The sequence below is a fragment of the Ranitomeya variabilis genome, chromosome 5, assembly GCF_051348905.1.
Source record: "Ranitomeya variabilis isolate aRanVar5 chromosome 5, aRanVar5.hap1, whole genome shotgun sequence".
NCBI classification, from domain to species: domain Eukaryota; kingdom Metazoa; phylum Chordata; class Amphibia; order Anura; family Dendrobatidae; genus Ranitomeya; species Ranitomeya variabilis.
In genome coordinates this window covers 229,259,326-229,281,531 of record NC_135236.1, presented here as the reverse complement: position 1 = coordinate 229,281,531, position 22,206 = coordinate 229,259,326, and the positions used below count along the sequence as shown (strand labels likewise).

The 22,206-nt window shown below is 41.7% G+C and overlaps 1 protein-coding gene and 1 pseudogene across 2 annotated transcripts in view; both read left to right on the top strand.

Moving 5' to 3' along the window:
• The window catches only part of LOC143774947 (uncharacterized), a 120,446-nt pseudogene extending 100,309 nt beyond the window's left edge, over positions 1-20,137 (top strand).
• THSD4 (thrombospondin type 1 domain containing 4) overlaps positions 1-22,206 on the top strand; it is a 1,053,272-nt gene that overhangs the window by 12,777 nt on the left and 1,018,289 nt on the right. The gene's annotated exons all lie outside the window — the stretch shown is intronic.

Genomic DNA, 22,206 nt, shown 5'->3' with positions numbered 1-22,206 from the left:
AAATGTAGTATATACTTGTTATAACCCAGTAGTCTAAATATACAGAAACATGAAAGGAGCAAAACTTACCAAAAGTTAATGGGGAAAGTGGCACCGGATCGCATGCAAGAGCGCCCCAACGTACGTTTCGCCTATTAGTATAACAGCTTTGTCAAGGGGATAACTCTATAGCCCTGCAAGGACCTTTTATATCCCATTGGTGGTAATTGTGGAACCGGCTCCACAATATATTTTGTTTAGAAGTGCGACAACTGAAAAACGGAAATGCTGGCTTTTTTTTTTCAGCTTTTACTTTATTAATTACATTTATTTTTGTATTAGGAAAAGGGGATTGATTCAATTATTTAAGCTTTCTTTTACTTTTCACTTATTTCTTTATCATTAGATCACTTTTATTGTATAATGCAAACAGTATTGCAGTTTATAGGAAAATGAATAACTTTCTATAAAGCCCAGCCTGTGTTTGGGCTTCATAGGACCACCTACATTGATGTGACAGGGGACCTTCAACAGGCCTCGGGCTGTGAAGGCAAGACATTGGCAGCGATCAGATGTCGTCCAGATCGCTGCTATCAGATCCAGGTGCTGGCTGTATAACACAGTTGGCCCCTGCCTTGTGTGTAACAGGCTAATGCTTCTTTTACAATTACCGTGGTTTTGCGTCTCGTTTTTGCAGCCCCAATAGATTTCTATTGGGCCGTAATAATTCCACGGAGCGCTGTACGCCATATGGCTGTGAGGGCCGTATTTAGGGTGGTTTCACACTTGCGTTTTTGTAAGCTGCGTTTTAGCGCTAAAAAACGCAGCTTTTATACTTAACATTAAAAATGCATGCGTTTTTTCGCATGCGTTTGGACGCGTTTTCGGCAACGCATGCGTTTTTTGACGCGTGCGTTCATTTGCAGAAATGCAACCTGTAGTATTTTCTAGCGGTGTTTTTTTGCCGCGAAAAACGCATGCGTTTTTTCGCGGCAAAAAAATGCATTGCTGTCTATGTAAACGCATGCGTTTTTAACCACATGCGTTTGCGTTAAAAACGCATGCGTTTTTATAGAAAAAAAACAGAAAACACACTGAAAAGCCACCCACCACCATCAAGGTGATAAAGGGATCCAAACCCTAACCCTAACTCTACCCCTAACCTCACCCCTAACCGTTTAATGAACATTTTCTGACAGTCATAGTGCCACGTATTTAAGTGCCACGTATTTCAGTTGCACATATTTAAGTGCCACGTATCACGTATTTAAGTGCCACGTATTTCAGTGCCACTTATTTAAGTGCCACGTATCACGTATTTCAGTGCCACGTATTTAAGTGCCACGTATTTAAGTGCCACGTATTTAAGTGCCACGTATCACGTATTTAAGTGCCACGTATTTAAGTGCCACGTATCACGTATTTAAGTGCCACGTATTTTAGTGCCACGTATTTTAGTGCCACGTATTTTAGTGCCACGTATTTCAGTTGCACGTATTTCAGTTGCACGTATTTCAGTTGCACGTATTTCAGTTGCACGTATTGCAGTGCCACGTATTGCAGTGCCACGTATTGCAGTCACGGTTAGGGGTAGGGTTAGGGTTTTCTTGTGTTTTCTTGTGTTTTCTTGTGTTTTTCTATAAAAATGCATGCGTCTAAAAAACGCGTGCGTTTTACCGCGTTTACATGCGTTTTTTCACACATGCGTTTTTTTTAAAAACGCATGCAGATAAAAACGCAAGTGTGAAACCAGCCTTACAGCCGTGAAAAAATATTGAGCCTGCTAGATAGCCTGATCTTTTTCACGATTTATGGATACGGCCCCAATTGATAATCAATGGGGTCGCAAAAACAATGGAAGCTTGTTTTTGCGGTGCACCGTGACTTCCGGTTTTGCGGAACGCTGTTTTTTGGTTTTTTTTTCCCCCCAATACTTTTTCCATAGTATTGGAAACCCGAAAAACAGCTATTCGCAAGTTTTTTGCTGTCCATTATTGCGTCAAACCGTGAAAATTGCGGCGATACGGTAAAAAAAAAAGTGTAAAAGAAGCCTTAGTTCCTGAACCCATAGGATACTCCCGAACCCGTTCCATGAAATGGTATGTTGTAAGGCAGAAAGGGGTGGAAGCACTGTTTATTTGGTGAACAAAGAGATCACTCTGCATCTTATTATTTTTTTTTTTTGTAGTTCAACAGTTATTTGAAAATGGCCTTTATCTAATGCTTGATGTGGCAGAATTGTATTTGACTTTATTTCCATGCATAAGTGTAATATTTTTACGATGTGACGCTTACAAAAGACTCCAATATAATATGATGCTGCACAAGGCCATTAGAATATTAGTTATAAATGAGATTAGTAAAAAAGGAGCGTGTTGGATTAGCATGTATCAAGACGTGACAGGATTATTACCTAATAGTTATTGACAGGCAGTAATTGATATTTCCGCAGTGATTGCTTGGATACAAATGCTTTCTCACCTGATTGCCCTTGAGGATGGGTGTTAGAAAGTGTCACAAGTGTCAATGTATTTTATAATGCTGTCAAGGAAAAGTAATAATTTTCTTAACAGGTTTTCCCACCATCATACCTCACGTCCATTGTATACTGTAATAGATCATGAAAAATGAATATTTGCCATTTACATGCTGAACAAATAGAAGTGCATAGTTACTACATTTTCTTACATGGAATGGCTCTATTAATAAAGTGAATGGCACTGTCCATGCCCATCTAATGAGCTGAGTGCTGCCCGTCATGTCTGCTCAGTCCTTCACTTCACAGCTAGGGCAGAACGTTTTCCCTCTTATATTGGCTTCTCTGCAGTATAAAGTAGGTCAGTATACTTTGTAGATGAACGTTTAAAGACTTAAATGATTTCATCTTCTGCTTTGCTTGGTATATAGGAGAGATTTCTTATTTTCTCCAGAATCCTAACTTTTGTTTTCCCCACTGTAATGTTTAGTCACGTATTTTGTGCATGCCTAGATAACAAGATTAGATAAAGATTAGTGATGAGCGAATATACTCGTTACTCGAGATTTCTCGAGCATGCTCGGGGGTCCTCCGAGTATTTTTTAGTGCTCGGAGATTTAGTTTTTCTTGCCGCAGCTGAATGATTTACAGCTATTAGCCACCATAAGTACATGTGGGGATTGCCTGGTTGCTAGGGAATCCCCACATGTAATTAAGCTGGCTAACAGATGTAAATCATTCAGCTGCAGCAAGAAAAACTTAATCTCCGAGCACTAAAAAATACTCAGAGGACCCCCCAGCGTGCTCGAGAAATATCGAGTAACGAGTATATTCGATCATCACTAATAAAGATCCAAATATGCTCAGCTGAGAGTAAAAAAAAAAATCATGTGCCCACCCTTAACTTTTTTTGAATTGCATTAAAGGGATTGTCGACTACTAAGACAACCCCTTCTCGATCTCAGTGTTTGGCGCCGATTAATATAAAAACACCTATGCTCCCCTCCCATTCGGACGCCATTCTAGTGGTGTAAGCACTCGTATTCCCGGGACACTCATGTGGTTGTTATGACACATGAGCCCTGCGCACTGTTGTCACTGTTCCCCGCCTTCGGACGTATTGAACATCAGCAGGAAGTCATGACTGAGGCTGCTTTCTGACTTCCTCTTGACTCCGCCCACCCCAGGCTCTCCATGTACAAAGTCCATAGACGGTGAGCTGCCTGTCACAGGAGGGGGCATGTTGGACCAGGGCTCACTGAACCAGCTACTCACTGCAATGATAAGCTACTGGTGCTAAAACAATCGTTGCAAGCAAACAAAACCCAAGCTTGGATAAGAGAGACATAGCTGAAATCTGTGTTTTAACCCCCAACTCATGCTGTCTTCACCTTACATACCAAAAACTTTCTGACAAATTCCTTTAAGTTATACAATTTGTGTTGATACCAATTCAATAATTATGGTGGGCATCCATTAGATGCCATACATCTATCCAGAAAAATATGTACGTTGAACAGGTCCTCAAGATGAAAAGTGTGTGTGGGGTGGGGGAGTCCAACACCCGGCACTGCACAAGTACTGCACTTTATTTCCCATGGCAGGTAAACAGAACTCGGCAGCGACCACTAGTGTTGGCTGCTTTCTTCCGTCCTATGCTTAGTTTCGTGCCACTGTTGGGTCACTTTCCAGCTGACTTGTGGGGGTGCCGGGTGTTGAACCCCATCTGGTCTCATATTATTGACCTATCCTACTGATAGGTAATCTGTTATTAAGTGCCAGACATCCCCTTAAAAATTTTGATTAATAAATTCCAAGATATGTTGGGTTCAGAGACCCATCATAAGTTTAGGAAGGACACATTTGTACAAATTCATTGATTTATTTTTTACACAACGTGTGGTTGGTAAACAGAATATGTGCTGGATAAGGAAAGGACAGGATGAGTACAGGAACACAGGACGGCCTCAGGTACAGGATCACAGGTGCAGGTTCAGACTGCAGTATAGGTGCAGGCAAGCAAGCTATTGTCTTGGGACGTGTTCAGAAGGTGCATGCTGGCCATGTAAGAGGTAGGAAGCGTGTGAGCGCACCCCAAGTACACTCCTAGGAGACCTGTGTTCTGTGGCCGAGGCAGCACACATGGTTATGTGAACACTCCGTAGTCCCTGCAGGGAGGGAAAGGTGGAATAGTGCAGAGGCATCAGGGCTGTTCTAACAATGGGTTAAACATTTTATTTAAAAAAAATAATAATTAAAGGTTATAGGTATTTGCTACTTCAACTTGTATATTTTCTAATGTGTTGATCATCAAAATCATACCTTCTTTACACTAGTGCATCTAAAAGCAACCCAATACCCTGGATTTTGAGTGGTGGGGTAACAGCTATTCTGTCAAGTGAGTACACACTAAGGTTGGGCCATTATGGTGGAAGTTGCTATCCTATATTTCTTGAGGAGTGTTTTGTGTTTTTATTGATTTTTTTTTTCTGTCTCTTACACTCTTTTTATATACCGTATATACTCGAGTATAAGCCGACCCGAGTATAAGCCGACCCCCCCTAATTTTGCCACAAAAAACTGGGAAAACGTATTGACTCGAGTATAAGCCTAGGGTGGAAAATGCAGCAGCTATCGGTTAATTTCAAAAATAAAAATAGATGCTCCATACCGTTCATTATGGCCCCATAGATGCTCCATATAAAGCTGTGCCACATATATAATGCTCTGCACCGTTCATTATGGCCTCATAGATGCTCCACATAAAGCTGTGCCATATATAATGCTTTGCACCGTTCATTATGGCCCCATAGATGCTCCACATAAAGCTGTGCCACATAGAATGCTCTGCACCGTTCATTATGGCCCCATAGATGTGCCATAGAAAGCTGTGCCCCATATACAATGCTCTGCACCGTTCATTATGGCCCCATAGATGCTCCATAGAAAGCTGTGCCATATACAATGCTCTGCACCGTTCATTGTTGCCCCATAGATGTGCCATAGAAAGCTGTGCCCCATATACAATGCTCTGCACCATTCATTGTTGCCCCATAGATGTGCCATAGAAAGCTGTGCCCCATATATAATGCTCTGCACCGTTCATTTTTGCCCCATAGATGGGCCAAAGAAAGCTGTGCCCCATATACAATGCTCTGCACCGTTCATTGTTGCCCCATAGATGTGCCATAGAAAGCTGTGCCCCATATACAATGCTCTGCACTGTTCTTTGTTGCCCCATAGATGTGCCATAGAAAGCTGTGCCCCACATACAATGCTCTGCACCGTTCATTGTTGCCCCATAGATGTGCCATAGAAAGCTGTGCCACATATAATGCTCTGCACCATTCATTGTTGCCCCATAGATGTGCCATAGAAAGCTGTGCAATATATAATGCTCTGCACCGTTCATTATGGCCCCATAGATGTGCCATAGAAAGCTGTGCAATATATAATGCTCTGCACCGTTCATTATTGCCCCATAGATGCTCCATATAAAGCTGTGCCATATACAATGCTCTGCACCGTTCATTACTGCCCCATAGATGTGCCATAAAAAGCTGTGCCCCATCTATAATGCTGCTGCTGCAATAAAAAAAAAAAACGACATACTCACCTCTCTTGCTGCCTGCAGCTCCTCAGCGTCCCGTCTCGGCGTCTATCCGCCCTGACTGTTCAGGCAGAGGGCGGCGCGCAGATTAGTGCGTCATCGCGCCCTCTGACCTGAACAGTCAGAGCAAGAGGACGGGAAGACGGAGCGGCGCCCGGCGTGTGGAACGCGGACAGTTAACTGTTATGATCTGGTGACCTTGGAGCCACATGAAAACTTTCTCTGGAGTCGGTGGAACCTATACTGACCGCAAATCCTGAACTAACACCACAACTAGAAGTAGCCGTGGGGTGTGCCTAACAAACCCTAGACACCTCGACACAGCCGGAGGACTAAATACCCCTATAGATGGAAATAGGAATGCTATCTTGCCTCAGAGCAGACCCCCAAAGGATAGGCAGCCCCCCACGAATAATGACTGTGAGTAGGAGAAGAATAGACACACGCAGGTAGAAAACAGGATTTAGCAAAAGAGGCCACTCTAGCTAAATAGGAAAGGATAGGACAGATTACTAGGCGGTCAGTATTAAAACCCTTCCAAAAATATCCACAGCAGATAATACAAAAAGTTCCACAATCTAACTAAAGACATGGAATGTATATCTGCCACTCCAGAGAATCCAACAAGACTGAAAAAATACTGACAGTCTAAGCTGGACAAGAAAACACAAAGAAGAGTACTGAATTGTGAAGCACACAGCATGTGTGCCACAGGAAAAAAAAACCAGACACTTATCTTTGCTGATTTGGCAGAAAGGCAGGAGGACCAGGCAGAGGTCCAACACCTCCCAACAACAATTGACAACTGGCAAGGACTAATGAATCCTGCACACCTAAATACCCCAGTCAGAACTGCAATCAGCAGACACACCTGACCAGGACTGCAACCCAGGGACAACTGCATTACCACCTACTACCACCGGAGGGAACCCAAAAGCAGAATTCACAACAGGTAACTATGACATACTTACCTGCTCCCGGCGTCCCTGGCTCCTTATCCCGGACAGATGGTCTCCGGGTGCCACAGCCTCTTCCTCTGTCAGCGGTCACTGTTACCGCTGATTAGAGGAATGAATATGCGGCTCCACCCCTATGGGAGTGGAGTCCATATTCATAACTTTAATTAGCGGTCCCACATGACCGCTGAACAGGGGACGAGCTGCGGCACCGAAGACCGTGGGATGGGCAGGGGGAGCGCCAGGAGCGCCGTGACTAGGTGAGTATGCGACAGTCCTCTCTCCCCCTCACCCGCCGACCCCACCGCCGATCATGACTCGAGTATAAGCCGAGAGGGGCACTTTCAGCCCAAAAATTTGGGCTGAAAATCTCGGCTTATACTCGAGTATATACGGTATTTATTTATTTTAGCAAAACTTATTTTTCTGTTCCCTCATGTATCTAAATATATTTTCTCCTCCATTAAACCAATCGCCCATTATTTAAAAAATATATGTACCGTATTTTGCGGTTTATAAGACGCACCCCAAATTTTGAGGAGAAAAATAGGAAAAAACCCCTTTTTTTTTTTTTTTATAAAATGATAGTGTTTCTTACAGTCCAGGTGTCTTATTGCTTACTGGGGGTGGTGGCTGTGGTGAAGTGGGTTTCCTGGGTCGCTGCTGGCGGAGGCAGGAGTGGGGCGATGCTGCGGATTCCAGACTGGGAGAAAGGGGTGTTCAGTGCTGCACTCCGCAGTGGAGCAGGGTCCCAGGGTTGCTGCTAGAGGAGGCAAGAGTGGCGCTGCGGATGTTCGGTGGTGCTGGGGCTTCGCCAACATTTTGAGAAAGCCCAGAGCCTGCACACTGTTTACTAGGCAGTGGACTCCAGGAAAATGGCTGCTCTGGCATGCGCAGATGGAGATCTTGGCGCTGAGAACTCATCTCCCGAGTAGTGTTGAGCGATACCGTCCGATACTTGAAAGTATCGGTATCGGAAAGTATCGGCCGATACCGGCAAAATATCGGATCCAATCCGATACCGATACCCGATACCAATACAAGTCAATGGGACTCATGTATCGGACGGTATTCCTGATGGTTCCCAGGGTCTGAAGGAGAGGAAACTCTCCTTCAGGCCCTGGGAACCATATAAATGTGTAAAAGAAAGAATTAAAATAAAAAATATCGCTATACTCACCTGTCCGACGCAGCCGGGACTTCAGCGAGGGAACCGGCAGCGTTGTTTGTTTAAAATTCGCGCTATTACTTGGTTACGTGAATTCCCGGCTTGTGATTGGTCAGGTCGGCCATGTTGCCGGGACGCGGACCAATCACAGCAAGCCGTGACGAAATTACGTCACGGCTTGCTGTGATTGGTCCGCGTCCCGGCAATATGGCCGCCCTGACCAATCACAAGCCGTGACGTCACGGGAGGCTGGACACGCGCTCATTTTAAAATGGGCGCGTGTCCAGCCTCCCGTGACGTCACGGCTTGTGATTGGTTGCGCCGCGGTCAACCAATCACAAGCCGGGAGGCTGGACGCGCTCATTTTAAAATGGGCGCGTGTCCAGCCTCCCGTGACGTCACGGCTTGTGATTGGTTGCGCCGCGGTCAACCAATCACAGGCCGGGAGGCTGGACGCGCTCATTTTAAAATGGGCGCGTGTCCAGCCTCCCGTGACGTCACGGCTTGTGATTGGTCAGGGCGGCCATATTGCCGGGACGCGGACCAATCACAGCAAGCCGTGACGTAATTTCGTCACGGCTTGCTGTGATTGGTCCGCGTCCCGGCAACGTGGCCGACCTGACCAATCACAAGCCGGGAACTCACGTAACCAAGTAATAGCGCGAATTTTAAACAAACAACGCTGCCGGTTCCCTCGCTGAAGTCCCGGCTGCGTCGGAGAGGTGAGTATAGCGATATTTTTTATTTTAATTCTCTCTTTTACACATTTTAACATTAATGTTGTTGCGATACCCGATACCCGATACCACAAGAGTATCGGAATCCCGGTATCGGAATTCCGATACAGCAAGTATCGGCCGATACCCGATACTTGCAGCATCGGAATGCTCAACACTACTCCCGAGAGCTTGGTGCTGAGATCTCCATCTGCGCCGCATCCGTGACCATTTTCCTGGAGACATCACATAGAGGCAGGTGTGGATGGAGATCTTGGCTTTCCTTCATTTGCGCTTGCACCGAGTGAGAAGACGGACGCCGGACCCCGGAACAATGGCAGCTGCCATATGCCGCCGCAGGGCTACCACTCGCCACCGTACCACCACCGCTTGCCGCCGTACCACAACACCCCCAACTCCAGGCCAGCAACATTGACCCCTCGGTAAGAACAGTGTTCGGTTTATAAGATGCACCCCCATTTCCCCCCTAATTTTGGGGATCTTAAAAGTGCGTCTTATAATCCGAAAAATACAGTATATACACAGATGACAACAGAGGCAGGAAAGACAAAAAGGTCACCTCCTTTTGGGGTTTTCTGTCTTTAGATATGCAAATTCTAGATTTTGGACTAATTAAAATGATTGTCTACTTGGTTAAGACATTTTGACTTCTGAGTGGGATAGAAACAATGGATTGGAACAGTGATTTCTCTTATATGCAACCACTGTCTGATCTTTCATCAGTATTTTGGATCTGGGTTTCACGGACTTGTATGGGTAATTTTTGTCCAAGACTCAGCCGCTGCTTTTGGTGTCGGATAATGGCTGCAGCACTGTCATCACATCAATAGCGCAGCCACTAATTGCTGAGATCTACATTTCTGCATGTGGCATTTCATCTATGCGGGGAGTGCGGCTGAGCTCAGTGGTTGGCTGTCACGCTATTGACGAGATGTCAGTGCTGCACCCAATAGCCTGGACTTTGATTATCGGCTCATGCATAATATTTCAGTGGAGACTATGTTGGCTACTGTGATGCCAGCATTGTCAATCAAGAAAGACGGGGTGGAGATACATGAAGAACAAAGAGATGGGAATGTGCACTGAACCGCTTGGCCACGCCAAGACTGCACTGACCACTGACTTATTTCCATAATTAGATAAATAGGGATTTCTGGAAACTGAAGGAACAGATTTTATTGCTAAAGGTATGATTTCTCTTTGGACACAAGATGCCATTTTTGGTCTGACCAATGGTTCTGGTTCCAATCGAACTGAATATTTTCATGAAACCATCTACAGTAAAGAACTGAATTTTTAATCACCCATATTTCATAAACCCGGACTGTCCATTTATGGCTTTAAGTTACTATGAATGTGCGTATAGCAAATAAAACACATTTTCGCCATTCTTCACATTTTTCTTTGTATTTAGTCATTGCAACAACCAATTAATGTGCACTCCCATACATTCTCCATTCCTGTGACTTTTGCAGATGGGAACTCAGTAAGACATGTTACAACATCATTTCTCTTCGGTCCTCCACTGGAACAACTGTTTGTAACCAGTTTTACGAATGTGAAAATGTGACTTGACATTTCTAATGCCATAGTTAGGAGTGCTTTTTGTCAGCTTTAAAGCAAAATTCTTTGCTCATTTTACAGATGGCTATCAGTTTTCTTCTGTTTGGTGATAAACTATGTTAAATTGACTGCTCACTTGACCATACTGACCTTAAGATAAAATTACCGAGCGACTTCTTAAGCAAATCCATTATAGGGAACCTGTCACTAAGATCATGCAGCCCTAATTAAGGCCAACATAGGTTAGTGACCAGAGCCTTCAGCATAGGCAGAAAAGTTTAAAACAATTGAAGAATGCAGCTGTGTTTGCTACAGATGGGGAGAATCAATTTGCAGGACTCATTCCAGTGGCCACAGTAGTTATCTCTGGCTGCTGGATGAGTGCCCTACAAATCGCCTCCCATCCTACCAGCATCTGCAGCTCCACTTTTGACTAGCTGGCCTGGCAAGATGTCATCCTCGTGGCCGATGCTCATGTGACCGGCTAATCAATAGAAGAGCTGCACATGTGATAAGGTAGGTGGTGTTTCACAGGGTTATTTTAGCTTTGTTTATCAAGATGTAAAATCTCGTTCTAATTTCTACCTGTTACATCATAGGAGACATTACTTGGATACATTTTTCACTCTGCATAATTTATATTTGTTTGAGAGAGAAGCAGTACAATCTTTAAAGAAGAAGAACAATATTATTTTTATTAGGCAAGCTAATAAGGGAGGAGGGGTAGTGATACAGAATACCCAACATTACATCAGAGAGACTAACAACATATTGTCAGACAAAAAAAATATTATGTAGAACTCCCTATAGATCCATCAGTACAATAGGATCCTGACAAAGGGTTTATTCCAAAACGCGCATCGGGGCGCGTTACTGCATCCACCCACCTGATTTTGTCATGCCACGTTAGTACTTTACTGCTTGTATTTTTCAATATAAGACTGGAACAGAGTTTGTATATCTGAGCACTCTGACTCTTACATCGTTCAACAGTACAATATGATCTAACCAGACAACTAACTACACCCATTGTGAACTTATATACTGCACAGTGTTGCAATTGATCACATCCCCTACTGCCATCCCAGCACAGTTTACAGAATATCTCACTCACTGATTTTGTTTGTAGGGATTTACTATATACATATGCATATCTCTTTACCCATCAGACACTATGTTCTTTTCTTTTCTATACAATCATGTTGTCTTTATACAAACACTATGAAGATTTCTTATCATGGACAATTGTGAGTGCCGAAACTAGTACTTTTTTGATTTTGTTGATTTTGGATCACTCACTGTGTTTTCCATGTGATTATTGCTCCTTACATTTGTGGCCTTTTCAGTGGTTGCAGGAACTTTTATGTGTTGTAAGTGCCATTATTTGGCCTCCTTTTTACTGTTTGTCACAATAAATATTCTATATTTTTAATATCTTCAATTTTATTGTCCTACCATTTGTTATGTCCTTGTTGGTTTGTTTGTTTTTTCCTCCCCATGAACCTCCCAAAAATAAGTAAGAGACTCAGTGCCTATTTACCTTGTGCTCTACGCTCAGCATGCATGCTATAATTTACATCTAAATTCCCAAAACCCAAAAACGAAATTCAGACAAAATCCCAGATGGAGCCATTCACTGTAATGAGGCAGATGGCATCACCTTGGACTCAGTCTGGCTTTTTTACTGGTGTCTGTCTTTTTAGGCATCTTTTTAGCACACACAACTATGGTTGACCACAGATTTTAGCATGCCTAAACAAAGTGACAAAACCTGAACAGAAGCCAGACTGAGTCCAAAGTTGTGCCATCTGCCTCATTATAGTTATTGGTTTCTTCTGAATCTCACTATTTGGGGATTTAGATGGAAACCCGAACGCAAATGCTCAGCCTACAGCACAGGACAAATGTGAAAATACTAACAAAAAACTTCAACTCATCCTTAAAAAAAAACAAGTTTCCCCTAAGTCCGTCCTAAGTTAGTGTCCACATGTGTGGCATTACTGTAACAGTAAGAACCCACCGAACAATTTATGAATGGGGAACCAGGTGTTGTACCAACACCAATCTGCTATTGAAGACCTATCACAAAGTCATCAAATACCTATGCCCAGACAATCCCTTTAATTTTATTGTTCTTTTAACCTGTTTCCTGTGACTAGGTTCTGAAAATGTAACTCAGTGATAAATAATCAACATTAGGCTTCTAACACAATGGCGGATTCTTTGCCAATAAACAGGAGAACTTTGATCTTCATGGATATATAATTTTTTAAGTTGAATTTTAACCCCTTCTTGACATGCGCCGTACATATCCTGCTCTTCCCACAAACCACAGTATATGTACGGTGGCACGATCGCGTGGCCTCACGCTGAGTGCAGCGGCGATCGTGTGCGGGTGTCAGCTCTGTGTGAGAATTGACACCCTGCAGTAATGCCCACGATTGGTGCTAGCAGACAGATGTCAATTTTCTCCATTATTGATGCAGCCTTTCCTCCCTGTCCATGGTACTGAGATGGACATTGGCACAATTTCTTTTTCTCGGTCTGTCCTCATTTGTTATGTGCTTTTCAGGGCATTATTTCTTCTCTGTGTGTTTCTAATTACATAGTTACATTTATAAGATAAAATGTAAAATCGCAAATACTTTTATTTATGGACATTTCCTGCACCATTTATATATTTCAATATATGTTTCTATACATTTCTAGTGTTCTCCATCATTTAAAATTGCAATCCATATTCATTATGCTGCATTCACACAACTGTATTTTCATTCCGAGTGCTGTCTGTGGAAAAAAATAATATCACATTGACATCACTATTTCCAATGTTATTCATTCTGACTGTTTACATGACCGTTTCGTTACACGGACCGAATGTCCGCTTGAAAAAAAATTACAGCATGCACAAGTGTCTTCTGTATTTTGTCTAAGTCTCGCCTAGGCAAGTTTATGGGTGTGCAATAGTGATGAGCGAATGTGCCCAGATAAGTGGTATCTGAGCATGCTCGCATAACACTTATCTGAGCAGGTTCACCCAGATAAGTGTTATCCAACTATTTTGGGTCTTGTCAACTTTATTTGCTGCTTATATATAATAATGGCTGCTATACAGATTACATACGGATAATGACTCCGTTTTTTTCTGGGTGAAATTTGATTTTTTTTAATGCTCTCGTGTGAACATAGACTAAAATGTATACGATGTGACAAATTAATAAAATAAGTACTCTTATAATCAGTAAAATTAAAAGTACATAAATTCTTCATTTTTGGATTTTTTTTCCTATTTACAGAGGTCTTGAAGTTGGAGGGTTACCATAAACTGTTAGGGTAGGCAGTACATTTTCTGCAAAATGTCCAAGGCACAATTGCACTTTACTCCAGCGATACAATGTTGCACAGGAGCTCTGGACTCTTGTTTCACTAATGGGGCTGTCATTATTATTTGTATTACTATATTATGTAATACACAATGTAAGGACTATTTATCTCTCTATAGGAGGAGCATTAATAGAAATGTTACTGTTTAAAGCCCCCCATACACAACCGATAAAAATCAACTGCACCCTCTGATTTTGATCTGACAACCATGTAATGTGTTTGTGGGGAGGGGATTGGTATCACAATTCTCCCTCGATACTTGACGTTCGCAGAAATAAGAGTCAGGCACTTTTCATTTAAACTCTAGACCCTTTTGTTTTTCTGGAGAAAAGCCGCCGTCAGATCTGCCTGGCAGCAGCTTTATCTGAAAACATACTAATGCTTGGCCTAGCTGAATGCTAATGGATTTGGGAGGTCAGGAGAGATATCGGTCAGACATTCAGCCCTGTCACATGTATATGACCAGCTTAATAGGAGCTGTTTAAAATTGCTCCCATCTTTTTCACCTGTGTGTGTTAATCTGTTAACTCCTAGGTTGGCAGTTTCATGCTGTTCCTTTTCCACTGAAGGAAAAAATCTACCAGTCTTTCATTGTGTTCTAACATTGGTGAGGTCACCTTGACGCCTCTAAAGAGAAATTTTAGCACATAGTGATGTCACCATGTGGGCATAATGCTATGTAACCTCACGGGAACAAGGGGCATTGTGAGAGAAAATGACAAATTACAGTTAGCAGCAGTGGGAATGAAAATGAGCCAAAATATGCAGGTTAGAAAAAATGTTTCAGGCTGCACCGTGTTTGAGTGCAGAATCCTAGCGGCAAAGGAGGATGTCCCAGGGCTTCAGAAACAGAAGTCATTCACTGTCCTCTGAGGCCCGGCACTAGTTACAACACAGTCAGTCTGCTTTGCCTGGAGTGTTGCCATAAGCAATGATACAAATATGACATAGCTGGACAAATAATAAAACATAACAATGTATCACTTTTACTACTGTTATACCATTCTTATCTAGTAAAGTTTTGGTATTTACTTCTGACAGATTTCTATTATAATCTTTGGTTATTTAATGAACTCTGCTCTAGCAAGAAACACATTTAAAATGTAATCTTATATACTGAAGTGATAAAGTAACCTACCCCATGAAAGGGAACAATCAGAAAAATGACCTATTGTTTAAGTAAGGTTTTTGTTTTAAAAATGCTTCCAAAGTTTTTTTTTCATATTAAAATCTTTATTATAAAAAATAAGCAATCTTACAAATTTCACACTGGCAACTGGGGCTTCTTTAGACTTTTAACTTCATATTCTTTCAAGAAATCCACCTGTGCATTAGCTGCAATGAGCAGACTCTGACACTATCTCTTGAGCTTGTACAAAAGTCTTTGTAAAGGAAGGAGGAGGAGGTCAGCTGTGACATCTATTGTGATTGGTGGGTTCTACACTATAAGCTGTGTATAGAGGTGTAACCCACCATTGTGATACTGTCTCTGATGGGAAGGAAACTATAAAGTCATCTTGAAAGGACATGGAGTTGGTGTCTAAAATAACCACAGTGACCAGTGTGAAAATTATAAGATTACTAATGTTTTTAATTAACATAATGATATGATACAGGAAAGATATATATATCTTGGTACCGTGTTAGCCAGTAGATAGAAAAATATTTAGAATTAAGAGTCTTCAGTGGTTGATACCTTTTAATGGCTAACTGAAAAGATGGTAACAAATTGCAAGCTTTCGAGACTACACAGGTCTCTTCATCAGGCATAGACTAATACAAAATCTGAAGAATCACCTATTTATGCACAACATAGCACAGAAAAAAAAAAAAAACATGGATAAGACAGGTGGCATGAAGCAGAATTACCATGAGTGATAAACAGTTATGTCCATAAATATTGGACCACTTACTTTATTGTCCTCTGATTGGGGTCTGGGTCTGTTGTGATGACCCCTCATAGTCTGAGTGGCAAGTTCCTTAGTTGATGTAAAAACACATAAATCCATGCGACACATTCATTCCACCACTAAGTTTTCTGTGATGTGTTGTACATAAATATCTGATTCTTCAGAATTTGTATTAGTCTATGCCTGATGAAGAGACCTGTGTAGTCTCGAAAGCTTGCAATTTGTTACCATCTTTTCAGTTAGCCATTAAAAGGTATCAACCACTGAGGACTCTCAATTCTAAATATTTTTCCATAATGATATGAACATATAACAATAATGTTTAACAAATTCACAAAACACAACATTCAGATGTAAACCGTAGTGTTTTCCAACAACACATTCCTTTTAAGATACGGTAATCAGGAATTTAACAAAGGAGCAACTGATGAGCAAAGCATGATATACTGTTAGGTGAGAATGTCCTTATAATTGTTGAAATGAAGCTGGACCTTTCATTAGTACTGACTAGTCTAGATAGACATGTAAAATCTAGCTTCTTTGTAACATATTTTATTTGACTCCCTTGTTTTTTTTCACTAATTTTTCATTTACATTTTACTGTCTGAATTTTTGTAACACAAAAGGGTTACTTTAGACATTGCCAAACAATTAAGGAGGCAATAATACTGATCACTTCATACTTGTTAAGGGTCAGTAGTGAAGGAAAAACCTTAAGGGTATGTGCAGACGATCAGGAAGTGGCAGCACTTTGGAAGTAGCACATGTCCGCTGCATCCAGAGCACTGCCGTCTATTGAAAGTAAGGGGAATCCACATGTGTTCACTGAACCGTGCAGATTCACTGCGTCCAATACATTGTATGGGTGATATTTTTCTTGTGGAAATTGACACGTTGCGGTCTGGAGAGACGTGCCACATGTCCGTCTCCGCGGATGAGCCGCGGGCGTCTCTGGATGCGTAGTGAGCATGGGATGTCTAGAAATCCCATCAACTATACTTTAGCAGCTGGACGTTACACAAGTACGCAACGTCCAACCCGCAGTGTTTACTGATCGTCTGCACCTACCCTTACACCTCCAGTGCTTACATCCCTGCTATAACTAACTACTTAATGCAGTCAAGATACCTTCAGGACAACTCTTATATCAGCTTAAAATACTGGTTTGTGGCATAAAGCAAAGTTGGGGTATCAGCAATAGAGAAAAATAGTAAAATATAACTTTTAATGAATAGCCATAAAATTAGAGCTACGCTTAAAGGGAAGAGCCCAGGAGTGTTCCCCTCTGTCTGAATTAGCAGTGTACCCAAATGTGCTAATAGGTCCCTGAAGATTCACAGAATGATGAAACGCTTTGGAATGCACAGGGAAAGTATAGGGCCTTTATGGTAAGGGTCAGATGTGGACTGCCCTTGTTAGGTCAGGAGTACTGGGGTTTAGGTTATGCCAGTCTTTACAGGGTCTTTAATGGCAGTGTTTACCCCTTTTCCCCTGGTGGATCTCCACTGTACTGACACCTGACCTGTTTTTCACACATGGGTGAGACCATGCCATATTATACTGTATATATTTTGTTGGGCGGATATCGTTTACCTCGCTTATGAATTTTACCTACATCCACATAGGCAACTCTGATCTTTCTATAGTCCATTTAAGGTAGAAGTTTTGCTTTGACCACTGTCAAACTTCTTGCCTCCAACTACTTATCAGGAACTATTTTTTGTGATTATTGTGCCTACTATGTGGTCTAATTGGGTATAATCCAGTCATTTTATAGTTAGGACTGGAATTTGTTGTATGTACAAGGTTGTTTGTATGTTCTCCCCATGTTTGCGTGTGTTTCCTCCGGGTGCTCCGGTTTCCTCCCACACTCCAAAGACATACTGATAGGGAACAGTGCTGATAATGTCTGTTAAAGCGCTGTGGAATTAATGGCGCTATATAAATGAGTAAAATAAATTAATTTAAAAAATGTACTATACATACATTGGAGTCTATACACTTTATCATACACGGTATAGACACCTTTGTACTTAGTAACAACATAAAAAGGTTAAGAGTGTTTTTTTTTTGTTTTTTTTTAATCATTGCACTAGAAACTCACCTTCCCTTTAAGGGTAGCTATAATTTTATGGTTAGTCATTAAAAGTTATATTTTATAATTTTTCTCTATTGCTGGTATCTGATCTAACAGAGAAATATTGTGGGTTCTGACCTATTAGTGCTGTTTTTGTCATAAAAAAGTTGATTTTAAAGTGGTGGACCAAAACCTAAAATTTTAACATCCTAAGAACTTTTGTAATCTGCTTTATTATAAAATACCCTATGATCCTATGATCCTCTCTATCCTATAAATTCCTAAATATGTTTTTCTTTAACTTCACTTCACTTTGAGAGGAATTTGAAATGAAGCGTCATCAGGAAGATGGGGCTGCACTCACTTCCCGGCAGCGTCTGCCACCCTTCCTGGATTAGGACATCATCAGGAAGCGGAACTGCAATCACTTACTACAGTTTCTTTTATCAGCCCCCTGTGAAGATGTCTTGAATCCATGGTGCCGATAGAAGCTGTAGAAATGTCCTTGTTGCTCCATACTGTGAATGGAGACATAATAAGAGGGTGGTAACAGAAGCAGGGTGAGTGGCACCAGCGCCAACAAATGATGATTCATTTGAAGGCTGTAGTAGAAGCTCTGGGATGGCCCTGGTGTCACTCACTGTGCTTCTATCTCCACCCCTTGATGGAGTCTTCTTTTACAGTAAAAAGCTGCGGCCGGCTGGAACAGAAGCAGAGTTCCCACATCTTCTACCTGCACCATGAATCCAAGACCTCATCAGAGGACAGCAATGAAAGAAACTGTGATAAGTGACCCCAGCGCTGTTTCCTATTGATGTCTTATACCAGAAGTATTGATAGACCCTGCAGGGAGTAGAATGCAGCATTAGCCTCCTGTTTGAGACTCTTCTCAAATGAAATGTCACTGGAACTGAAGTAAAGAAAACACATTTAGGGATTAATTGTTTGGGGAAAAAGTGTATGGTATTTTTTAATAAAGCTAATGACAAAAATGTATAGGGTGTAAAAGTAGATATTTAGAAAATACATTTTAGGTATCAAACCACCCCCATAAAGACTTGTTAGGCTGTGTGCACATGTTCAGGATTTTTTGCGTTTTTTCGGTGGTTTTCCGCTATAAAAACGCGATAAAACCGCTAAAAAAACGCTTACATTAAGCATCCTATTATTATAATGCATTCCGCATTTTTTGTGCACATGCTGTGTTTTTTTTCCAGAGCGGAAACACACATAGGAATGCATTGATCTGCTTACTTCCCGCATGGGGCTATGCCCACCATGCGGGAAGTAAGTGTATCATGTGCGGTTGGTACCCAGGGTGGAGGAGAGGAGACTATCCTCCATGGACTGGGCACCATATCCCTGTTAAAAAAATAAATAAATAAAAAATATTGATATATTTACCTTCCGATGGCCCCCGGAGTCATCCCGCCTCTCAGCGGTCCACGCGGCGGCTTCCATTCCCAGGGATGCATTGTGCGAAGGACCTGGGATCACATCGCGGTCACGTGACCGTGACATCACAAAGGTCCTTCGTGCAAAGCATCCCTGGGAACGGAAGCCGCCCCGTGCACCGCTGAGGAGTTTGGGGGCCGTCGGAAGATGAGAATAACCATATTTTTATTTTGTAAATTATTTTTAACATTAGATCTTTTTACTATTGATGCTGCATAGGCAGCATCAATAGTAAAAAGTTGGTCGCACTTGTCAAACACTGTTTGACAAGTGTGACCAACCTGTCAATCAGTTTTCCAAGCGATGCTATAGATCGCTTGGAAAACTCTAGCATTCTGCAAGCTAATTATGCTTGCAAAACGCTAGTGTTTAGTGGGAATACGCATGCCAATTCCTTATGCGTATTTCCCGCGGCAGGGAGTTCCAGAATTGCCACGGAAATTTCCAAGGCAATTCCGGACATGTGCACTTACCTTTAATGTAACATTCGTAGAGTACAACATTGTAAACTCAAAGTACGAAATTATAGAGAATAGCTATACTGTTCATCAACAACATGTTGCTGATGGTTTCCAGTTAGCAAACCGAAGTATGTACTGACTACCTGTAAAATGAGGGCTACAGCTGATATTGTGATGGAGATATTTTGCAAAATTGCAAAATTTTCCACTTTAAGGCCAAAAATAACTAAATGAGGAGTTTAATTTTCTGAGGAGAGTAGTTCTTATGTTCAAAGGATAATGTTTTGCTAGAGTGCAGATTTACTTCAAATGTATAAGATAAACTTTTATATTTCATCTTCTTGCTGCAGATGAGAAATGAAAGATATGTTGAATTGAATGTTTTCTCACACTGTAGCCAAAGCAAATCAGTTCCAACCAGTTCAAAGGTGGACACATTATACCAGTAGACAGAACACAGTGAGCCCTGGTTTTCGCATCAGATTATTATATTTTAGTCTCTAATGTTATGAGTTCAGTCTTCACCAGATTAACATATTTCTTGTGACCTTGGCACTATCTCTGCCATAAATTCTTACAAAAATTCTGTATAATCATTAAGATGAAATTGGTAGCTATGTAAAAGAATGTACCTTATTACAATAGGATTAGAAAATGTAACTATTTGCAGAGTGCAGTGTCTCTTACAAAATATTAATCTTTCCTGCAGGGAAAATGCCACTGACAAATACTATAGAAAAGCTGTATATTCTTGCAGAATTCTTAGTAGGATTAGATGGACCAGAAAGGCACCACAGGCCTTAGATTCCATTTAGATAGGTTTGGGGGAGGAAAAGTGTACAGAAAAATGTGCCTGTGGGCTTCTTTTCCTACAGAGTTGTCTTTAGTTCTGCCCAGTGCAGAAATTATCTTGTATGTAGTCTGATCAAAGGCTTAAATATGAAATAGACACCTAAAAGAGAAAGGTGCTGAGAAACATGCCAGGTAAAACAACCTGTGAAAGTAATGCCTCATAATTTAGGTTATTAACGGTGTGTGAGATAAAAGTTCATTGTGCTGTTGAGGGCTGTGCCAGTTTAGAGGGAATAAAAACATGTTATCAACATGACACAACCACCATAATTATAACATGTTGACACCCTGACACAGGAGTATCCACAGAGATGCAGAGCTGACTATCAGTGCCACGGGGTTACCGCGACAGAGCAGAGCCACTAGACCGCAGAGTCTGACTGCTCCTTCTCTGGCGCTAAGAAGAAGCACTTCTTCGTCTTATTAAATGTGTTTATTTCTTCCGGCAGAACAGGGGTTAATATGCCGTGTTGGAAATCCCTGTTCTCAGCTGTGCTTGGTTAGTCTCTCCTTTTCCTTATATAATCTGGGCTCTATTACTAATCCTCGTCAGAGTTAGCTTTTTGCTGCATGGCTAACGGAGGGAAAGGAGTTGGTACGAGAAGGAGAGCTGGAGAAGTTATAAGCGACTGTTTGGTTTGTACGCTTGATAATTCCTTATTCTTCCCTATTTTGTTATCTTCCCCTTCCTGCATACCCTGGTGGATTCCTCTCTTATATGTGAGTGAATATTTTGTGTGTGAAGTTTTCAGTTATCCCTTGACTTTGTTGCCCTGTTTGTCGGGTTGGTGTACTGAGGTGCACAGTAGCGCCCCCTCTTCCCTGGGTGGGGGAAGAGAACAGATAGAGAGCTAACTTAGGAGAAAAGGCAAGGGCAGAGGCGCCGACATCTTTGCCATCTGAAGTATCCCGGGGAACAGGGCGAGCTAAGGTGCCCCTAGTGTTAGAGCCAGGAAAGGGGCCCCTGGTCCCGGGTCACCCGACAGCTGTGTTGTGACAATCATACTGACTAAGATGAATGTTCAATTTTAGTCTGCTTTATTCTCTTCCTTCCTCCTTGGTGTCCTGTCAGGTTGAGTGAACAGAGGAATACATGTTCACGATGCTTTACACAGGATGCTGCTCTCACATGACGTCTGTCTTGAGCAGATGTCTTTACGCAGCCCGTCCTACTATGTGTCAGCTTGGACAGGTGGGAAACTGCTATAGATGACAGTTGACTTAATTAAAATCCTGAAGTGCACTAAATAAAGTATACCTTTTTGCTAAATTAAAGGGATTTAGTACAATTTGCAATATTGAATATGTACAACACGTGAATCCTTCTCTGCCTGATGGTAAAGGTCCATGCAGTAGGTAGGATGCCTTAATAAAATTAGGGGGCACTACCACTGATGCCAGTATAACATATTTTAGCAAATAAACATTATTGCTATACTTAATTTTCACATATTTTTACTTTAAATTTAGTATTATTTTGTAGATTAACAATAACACCTTTAGCAGTGTCTTGATAGAATTTACTTTACTATTTTCTTGCGTGTAAGGCTACTTTCACACTAGCGTTAACTGCAAACC